This window comes from Palaemon carinicauda, chromosome 1, assembly GCF_036898095.1.
Source record: "Palaemon carinicauda isolate YSFRI2023 chromosome 1, ASM3689809v2, whole genome shotgun sequence".
Taxonomy (NCBI): Eukaryota; Metazoa; Arthropoda; class Malacostraca; order Decapoda; family Palaemonidae; genus Palaemon; species Palaemon carinicauda.
This window is the reverse complement of record NC_090725.1, coordinates 106,461,153-106,470,244: the sequence shown is the minus strand read 5'-3', so window position 1 is coordinate 106,470,244 and position 9,092 is coordinate 106,461,153. Positions and strand designations below refer to the sequence as shown.

The following is a 9,092-nucleotide window of genomic DNA, read 5'->3' as shown; positions in this document are numbered from 1 at the left end:
TCAATACTGACTTTAAGTTGAAAATAACACATAAAACAAATTGCCATTGGCGAACCTCAGGTCGGCAGACTATAAAAGTAAGGAATCCTAAAACATCGTAAAAATATGCTGTAGATGACGCAAGGGCACGAGAGTACTGGAATCCACGGAAGAGGTTTCAATCATTTATAATGCAAACAAAATAAGGAATAAAAATTTCATATTCAATAGTAAAATGATAATAATACATCAATATATGACAGGTTGAATCTCAAAATGAAAGATATTATTTCAACGAGAAATGGAAGAAGAGTACTGTTTACCATAGATGACTGTTTACTAATACTACTTCTTGGCTGGCCGCTGTCGGAGAGTCCTTGACTGCTTTAGTGCACGTGGAAAAGTGTAAGAATCGACCCGGGTTTGTGGTATTGAAGGTAAGTTTGATTTTGGCAAAGACTACGGAGGTTTTGTAGTTCGTTGGGTCAGATCTGGTGTAAAATTTCATAAGTTATGACTGAAAACACATTTTAAAAGGTACATAAACAAGAACACCGCCTAACCTAACTTAGGAGCCATATCCTTACCATTCTATTGTTAACTTTTTTTCCAAAGTATAATTAAATCTTCAAAAGTAGAATACACTATACAGAAAATTTTATGACAAGTTACATCTGATCATGTAAAACTAGCTAAAATTTATCTCTACATGAAACTGGTGCAATATTGATATTGTCTGGTCTTATCCACTGTGTTGTTATTTTCACCAGTTTATTAAATCTGCCCGATGTACTGGGCGGATCGCAAGGCCTTGAAGAGGCGAGATTCCCAAAACCTTCCAGGATTTAACTAAAATACGGCGATAAAATTTACAATTTTATTATAAAAATAAACTGATACAAGACAAACAACATCCTTAAGCATTCACAAGACTTAATGAAAAACAAGGCTGACTCTTGGTAATGTAACACGTGCTCTTCAAGCACAAAGTCCACACCGGACTCATTAACAAACTGAAAATAGTGACAATTCGAATTCAATACACAACGAATCACACACCAAATATCCCTATTCTTATTTAACTCAGGATTCAGATCCCCAATCACAAGGATCTCTACATTTAACTGCGATATAAAAACTACATGTCTTGCACACAAACTTATACTACAACCAACCTGGTACACGTGGTAGAGAGAAGAGAACAACTTAATAAATGACTTATCTTTAGGGGGGACGATGAATCAAAGAGACCGAGTGAGGGTCGGCAGCTTCGAAGAAAACTTCGTTTTCCCTCGTTAACTAAAGTTTCCTTAGCAAAGTGGAGGGAAATCTTAGTTTATTTATTTGCAAGGGGTTTGACAATGTCTTTTCATTTACTACAGGATCATAAAACAGTTAAGGCTTTTCTTTAAATACAAGGGAAGGCTTAAGGCTTCAGCTGAGGGCCAGAATTTGTCCATATCCAATGACTTAGAAAGTCATTGACACTAAACACATACATAAGACATTTTTGGCATGTTGCCTCAATTTTACGTTAGATTCATCATTGATATATTATAAACAGACAATTTCCATAACACTCGCTCCTTCCCCACCAGGTGGTTAAGATTTAGGTCCCAATACAGTCGTGTATCAAACCTTAGTCTTTCGCCCGCGAGATCCCCCAGCCTTGCCCTCATTTGACGAAACTTCATGAAGTCAAATGGCGGGACTTTCGTATGGCCAGTTCGAAAATTCCCGACAACCTCCACACCCGAGATAAGGGGCGTCAAAATGTCAGTAAATCAGGCAAGACTGGACTCGGGGGGGGGGGGGGGGGGAGTAATCACTCCTTAACTCTGTTCGGCTCGTTGCGTAGCGCTCCGCAACGACTCTAACAGCATACACATTGTTCATAAACAACAATGTTACCCCAGGGCAATTAGTTCACAGGTTTACAAAGAACACTAAAACATTTGTACCCAAATAATAAATGCAATCATGTAAATGTAAGGGCAGTTTAGGCAATGGGCCTAGAAATCAGTTATCATATACATATATACGAAGAGAAAGAAAAAAATGAATTCACATACAGAATATAATTATGAAAAATTGGAAAAGCAATTAGGCAATGGGCCTAAAATATTCACTTTCGGCATATATGTATACAACAGAGAAAAAATGTATTCATACACAGAATATAATCATGCATTTCCACCAGAAGGCAACCTGCCCTCTTACATTAATCAAATCACTTTTCACACTGCCACATGTGGGCTACCACCTTAGGGGAACAAGAGGGAGGGGCCTGGCTCTGTACAACGCTCGTTTCGTAAGTACGAGAGACTATCCCGTCCCCGTTCCCCACACCTACGCACTTCAAATCTCCGTGGATTCATGCCACTTACAAACGTTCTCACTTCACCCTCCCTACCTACCAGGGAGACACTCCCTCTCTCACTTACTGTTTTGCAGCTACATTTCATAGACTGTCACCCTTTAGCAGACGGTCCATCATTTCTCGTTGCTTCGCGGCCGCCCTTCTCAATGGGCGTGCAGAACGTTTTTTAACGTTCGTCTGCTTCGATTCCTTTTCACCTTCACTGTTCGCACTAACGTATTGTTCTCGTCATTAGTGTCACTGTCGAAGGTCTCTGTGGCCAGTTGTTGGGATGTCGCAGCCGGAGCCATTTCCTGGTTGTCCCCAGACGTCTCCACAATCCCTGGCATTCCGCCTGTCGAACTGTACACATCCTCTTTTCCATCGTCGTCGTCTCCGTCTCCATCATCATCCACAGAGGGGGTAATTTTCAGGGGAACCAGATGGCTAACAGCTCGCTGTGACTCGACACCCTCAAACAACACTTTGGCCGAACGTACGACGCCGTCGTCGTCCGGATAAGTTTCTACAACACGTCCAAGGGGCCACGTAGCTCTTCTCTGATGTTCTTGTTTTACCAACACGACGTCTCCAGGGTGCAGCTTGGAGGGTTCCCCGGACTGACAGTCGTGTCGGGCTCTCAGGGCACTCAAATATTCCTTTCTCCACCTCTCGCGGAATGCCTTTAAAGAGTCTGTTAGTTTCAAATAACGATCACGTAGCCCCCGGGAGGTGAAGGTCGTGTTGAGGTGCTCGTCCGGTAAGAGCGGTGCCATGAGGAGGACTGGGTGTCCTCTTAACAAATGGGAAGGGGTGAGGACTTCATCCTCGCATCCGTCGCCGCTGTACATAAGCGGGCGATTATTCACTACGGCTTCTGCTTCTTTCACCAGTGTTAATACGTGGGCGTTCGGTAGATACTTTTGGCCGAGGGCTATTTGGAGGGTTCGCTTCGTCACCCCTATCAGCCGCTCGAAGAATCCACCCTTCCAAGGTGCTCTGGGCGTCTGAAACCTCCATTGTATTCCCGTTCTCCTCAGGAACTGCTGAACTTCATCTTCTTCGTAGAGTCCTTGCAGGAGGTGGCTGGCGGTTTTGAACGTCTGGTGATTATCAGAGGTGATGTATTGGGGGGCGCCATGCGTTGCGCAGAATCGCCTTAAAGCCAAGACGAATTCTTCCGCTTCCAAGGAGGGACAAAAGTCGAGATACACGGCCCTACTGGCCATACACGTTACAATCAGGATGTACCCTGGCTGCGTTTCAGTTTGTATGGCTGCTGTGTGGTCCACTCCAACTGCTGTAAAGGGTTTCTCGAGGGTTGTTCTTTCCTTCGGTAGGGGGGGTGGTGGTGGCTGTTTCGACGAAGACTGGAAGGCGCGCCAACACTCCATACATTCCTTTACCACCCGCTTGGCAATAGAACGCAGACCCGCCGCCCAACATTTCTGTCGAAAGATACCCATTAGAGTATTCACACCACAGTGTAAATGCAAACGGTGTAAATATTTTAAATAAACCCTAACTAAACGCCCTTTGGCTGGCAAGAGAATTAACTGATTAATTTCTTCTAACTTGGACACTCATCCTCTAGTACAAATGAGTATCTTTCATTACTAAATTCAACTGTCTTACTAAATTGAGAACTTTACGAGGGGGTCTGACTCCGCCCTCCAAGTAAGCATAAACTGAAGGCAAGTAATGTTTCTGCTCTACCAGAACAACAATACTGAACGGATTCCGTTCTATTTTTGCAAACTTTAAAATTAGTCTGACTACTCTCAACAAGAATTGGAACCCTACTTCCCTTTTCAGGATGTCCCAAATCTCGCCTGGGAGGGTAGGACACATCTCCTCCCTTAACTCTTGTACCGCCGCTACTACGTGAGTTTGATGTAGCGGATCTTCCTCCTTGCAAGGAACAGGCTTTCCCGTGGTCCTGAGGAATTCTGGACCGTTCCTCCACAGGGAGTTAACTTGCAATTGTCGAGTCGTTGCACCTCTGGATAGGATATCGGCAGGGTTCTGATGACTAGGGACATGGTTCAGACTGAAGCTACAAACCTGCTGAATAAAAACAATCTCGGCCACTCTGTTAGAAACAAACACATTTTTATGAGACCTGGCATCGGGAGATGCTACCCATGCCAACGTTACCTTGCTGTCAGTCCACATTACTATTTCTCGTGGCTCGATCAGATCCTTGAGAGTTCTTGCTAATCTGCTGCCTAGCAACAAGGCCAGCAGCTCTAGCTTGGGGATCGTCAGTTTGCTCATCCCTTTTGGAGTGATCCTCATTTTACTGGTTATTAGTCTTACCCGATTGCAATCGTCCCTGGTGTATGCCACTGCTCCATATGCCTTACTGCTGGCATCGGTGAACACATGTAGTTCTAAACCCTTTTTACCTATCGATCTTTGAAAGGTGATGTCGCTCACCGCTTTCAAATCATTCAACAATTCACTTGCCTCTTTAGCCTTTTCTCCTCCTAACACGTCATCCCAACCTACATTATCCTCCCATAGTTGTTGGAGGAAAAGTTTTCCCTTTACAAATAATGGGCTGATCAAACCTATTGGATCGTAAATCGAGACCAACAGGGAAAGTACCCTACGCTTCGTAGGCACCCATCCCTCCACCAATTCACTAATCCCCTTACTTGCCTTCACACACAATTTGTCTACGTCCCGGGCCCATCGCAGCCCGAGCACGTTCACACTCACAGGCTCACTCCACTGTCTCTCACTATCGAAGGCCAAGTGATTGGTTGCCCACCCTTCCAAAGGCATACCCGCCCCCTTTAAGATGTTATTAACAGACTCATGCTCTTGCCTCATATGTTCTAAATCCTCAAATGTGGCCAGATAGTTATCGACATAAAAGGATTTTACCAAATCTGGCCGGCCTTCCTCTTTAAAATGACAATTTAATATCTGTTGTAGCAAAAATGGACTTGCTGTGATGCCGAACACCACGACTCTAAAGACGAAGGTAAGCGCTCGACCAGCTGCCTCGCGCCACAGAAATCGTGTGTATTTGGCATCACGAGGATCTAACAAAACACGATGGAATGCTTTACTTATGTCGGCTAACATGGCATATCGGTTCAACCTAAATCTTATGATTAAATTGTATGCTAACTCTACCAAATTGGGCCCAGGTAAGAGACATTCATTCAATGACTTACAACCCTTTGACTTTGCTGAGGCATTGAACACGATTCTAAGGGGGGTGGTACGGCTGTCTTTCCTGACTCCAAAGTGTGGCATGTAATAACCTTCCACTATGGGATCTTTCACATCAGATATAAAACCTGCTTCGATATATTTGTCTATCACTCCCTGATATTGTTCAAAATATTTCCTATCCTTTCTGAATTTGGTCTGCAACGACTCTAACTGCGCCACAGCGTTACGATAATTTGTTTCTGGCCTAGCATCCGACCCGAATGGTAGGCTAACCTGATATCCCTCAGGTTTTCTCACAACGCTTTGCAATACCTTTCGCATGGCCTCGGCCTCGCGAACAGTGCATTGCTCAGATGGGGCGATGCCAACACGGTCCAAACGCCTCCACTCATCTACATCACACAGATATGGCTCGCTCGTAATTCTGCACACTCTCAACGTTCTCACCTGCTCAATCCTCTCCCCTTGCAGTAGCCACTGCGGCACCTTCCCATATGGCGACATGCCATCATGCGTCAGGAAGAGATTGATCCCATCCACTCTCTCCACGCCTATTACAAAATAACTAAAGTAGTCAGCCCCTACTAATACGTGGACATTCTTCAACACATCCGACTTGTTGGCTGGATCGGCTAACGTGACGCCCTTGGTCAACAGATGCTGTCTGACTTTACCATAAGCAGCATTATGTATCAGGACGTGTACGCTCTCATGTGCTACTAGTTTCATACGCACGATTCTTTTGCCCATTTCAACCCTGCAACTTACTACATCGTATTGTCCGCTTATTTCCTCTGAACCAAACGGAGCTATATTTAAGGATACTCGTCCTACCACCGGTAGGCCTAATTGACGGGCAATTTTTGCTGAGATGAAGCTCCTCTGGCTTCCTGAGTCGAGGAATAGGCGGACTAGCTTACTACCTTGCTTTTGTTGGATACCTGCCATGGCTGTTGGCAAGATAGTGCATGGCAGGTCCACATCAGACCTCTGCGCGATCTTTGCGCTTGTGCATGGTTTAGCCTCTACTTTATTCTTGGGTGGTCGGGGGGAAGTTTCGGGCTGCTGAGGCGTCGCATTCACTATGGGGCGGGACGTCGTTGTTTGACTACTACTATGACTAGGGATCGATTGCGGTAGTCTACCCGCATCGCAAATTGCAGTGTGGTGCTTAGCATTACAGTTTCTACAGGAATTTGAGACGGGACATTTGTCACTACGGTGACCTGATTTCATACAATTAAAACAAAGACCCCTTTTCAGCAAAATGCGACGTCTGGCAGCTACGTCAGTCACTTGGCGACATCCGTGAGGCGGGTGCCGTTCGCTACAAAATGGGCAGGAATTATTGTGGATGGGATGGGTTTTCGGTCTTACACTACTGTCTGGTCTTTTGTCACTCTCAAGACTGTCACCTCTCTGCAACGTATCGTCTTCTAGCATTCTCACAATAAAGTCTATTGCCTCAAAAAACTCGTCCAACGTATAGTCACATTTTCTCAAATGCTCGACCACTTTGCGGTAGAGCTTTTCCTCAGATAATTTTTGATTTATGAGGCTCATGACCATGCCCTGGCCTATGTCATTGGTACTCAGTCTTTTGATTTGTTCGATTATGATGGTCAACTCAAAGCGGAACCTTTTGAGTTCTACTGGGTTTAGTGACGGCACAAAGATGTTGGCTAATTTACGGTGCAGAATCACGAGTGTCTGGTGCACGTTGCCATACTGCTTATCTAGAAGGTCTAATGCTACACTATAGTTCGCGGCGGTTACACTTAGAGATTTTATGATTCTAAGTGGCTCTTTGCCTAACGTCCCCAATAAATAAGTAAATTTAGACACTTCGTCTAAATCCGCTCTTCGATCCACGTGGATTGTGAAGAGCTCACGGTACGATGCGTACTCTTGCACTTCCCCTTCAAACGTGGGGAGAGGCAGCGGCTTCAACCTGGGGAGGGCAACATTCCCCGTTGAAGTGCTTTTCATTTTGTCTATCCTATTATACAGTAGGGTAGAAGCGTGTGTAGCTTCGCCCAACGTGTGCCTGATTCGGGCTTCAATACTAGATTCTAGTTTCACACACTGGGTTTTGTATAGCTCTCTTAGCTGTCGGACCTCTACCTGCAACTCCGTTACCAAATTCTGGTAAACAGACTCAGAATAGGTCTCTAATAGCGCTCTTTGCGATGTGCGCGATCGTGGCCACCGCCATCTTAATTAACTTTACTTTACGTTTGGGGGAGGGGTTGGCAAAGCAAGGAAAGAAAAGTAATTTTACGTTAGGAAGGGACTCAAAAAAAACTAACCCACGTGGTCGATCGCACATCGGGACGTTGAGGACCTTAATTGTTCGTCTCTCTCTCTCTCTCTCTCTCTCTCTCTCTCTCTCTCTCTCTCTCTCTCTCTCTCTCTCTCTCTCTCAAAAGCTCATATTTTAAATTAGTCCTGTCCGGCTCTGGGAAGCGCTTGCGATCCGGTTCGAAGGACCAAATGTTGTGATTTTCACCAGTTTATTAAATCTGCCCGATGTACTGGGCGGATCACAAGGCCTTGAAGAGGCGAGATTCCCAAAACCTTCCAGGAGTTAACTAAAATACGGCGATAAGATTTACAATTTTATTATAAAAAGAAACTCTGATACAAGACAAACAACATCCTTAAGCATTCACAAGACTTAATGAAAAACAAGGCTGACTCTTGGTAATGTAACACGTGCTCTTCAAGCACAAAGTCCACACCGGACTCATTAACAAACTGAAAATAGTGACAATTCGAATTCAATACACAACGAATCACACACCAAATATCCCTATTCTTAATTAACTCAAGATTCAGATCCCCAATCACAAGGATCTCTACATTAAACTGCGATATAAAAACTACATGTCTTGCACACAAACTTATACTACAACCAACCTGGTACACGTGGTAGAGAGAAGAGAACAACTTAATAAATGACTTATCTTTAGGGGGGATGATGAAGCAGAGACCGAGTGAGGGTCGGCAGCTACGAAGAAAACTTCGTTTTCCCGCGTTAACTAAAGTTTCCTTAGCAAAGTGGAGGGAAATCTTAGTTTATTTATTTGCAAGGGGTTTGACAATGTCTTTTCATTTACTACAGGATCGTAAAACAGTTAAGGCTTTTCTTTAAATACAAGGGAAGGCTTAAGGCTTCGGCTGAGGGCCAGAATTTGTCCATATCCAATGACTTAGAAAGTCATTGACACTAAACACATACATAAGACATTTTTGTCATGTTGCCTCAATTTTACGTTAGATTCATCATTGATGTATTATAAACAGACAATTTCCATAACACTCGCTCCTTCCCCACCAGGTGGTTAAGATTTAGGTCCCAATACAGTCGTGTATCAAACCTTAGTCTTTCGCCCGCGAGATCCCCAGCCTTGCCCTCATTTGACGAAACGTTCATGAAGTCAAATGGCGGGACTTTCGAATGGCCAGTTCGAAAATTCCCGACACACTCAGTAGATAAATGTATAGATTTTGAGGTAAAAACAGTAATTAAAAAATGTCCCTGGTAGAAAGCACCTCTCTATGG

The 9,092-nt window shown here is 44.3% G+C and overlaps 1 protein-coding gene across 1 annotated transcript in view; it reads left to right on the top strand.

The window, feature by feature from the left end:
- Positions 1-261: 261 nt before the first annotated feature.
- Aprt (adenine phosphoribosyltransferase) overlaps positions 262-9,092 on the top strand; it is a 161,056-nt gene continuing 152,225 nt past the window's right edge. Inside the window, exon 1 of the mRNA XM_068383843.1 lies at positions 262-416. The gene's annotated coding sequence lies outside the window, so the exon portion shown is untranslated. The remainder of the gene's footprint in view (positions 417-9,092) is intronic.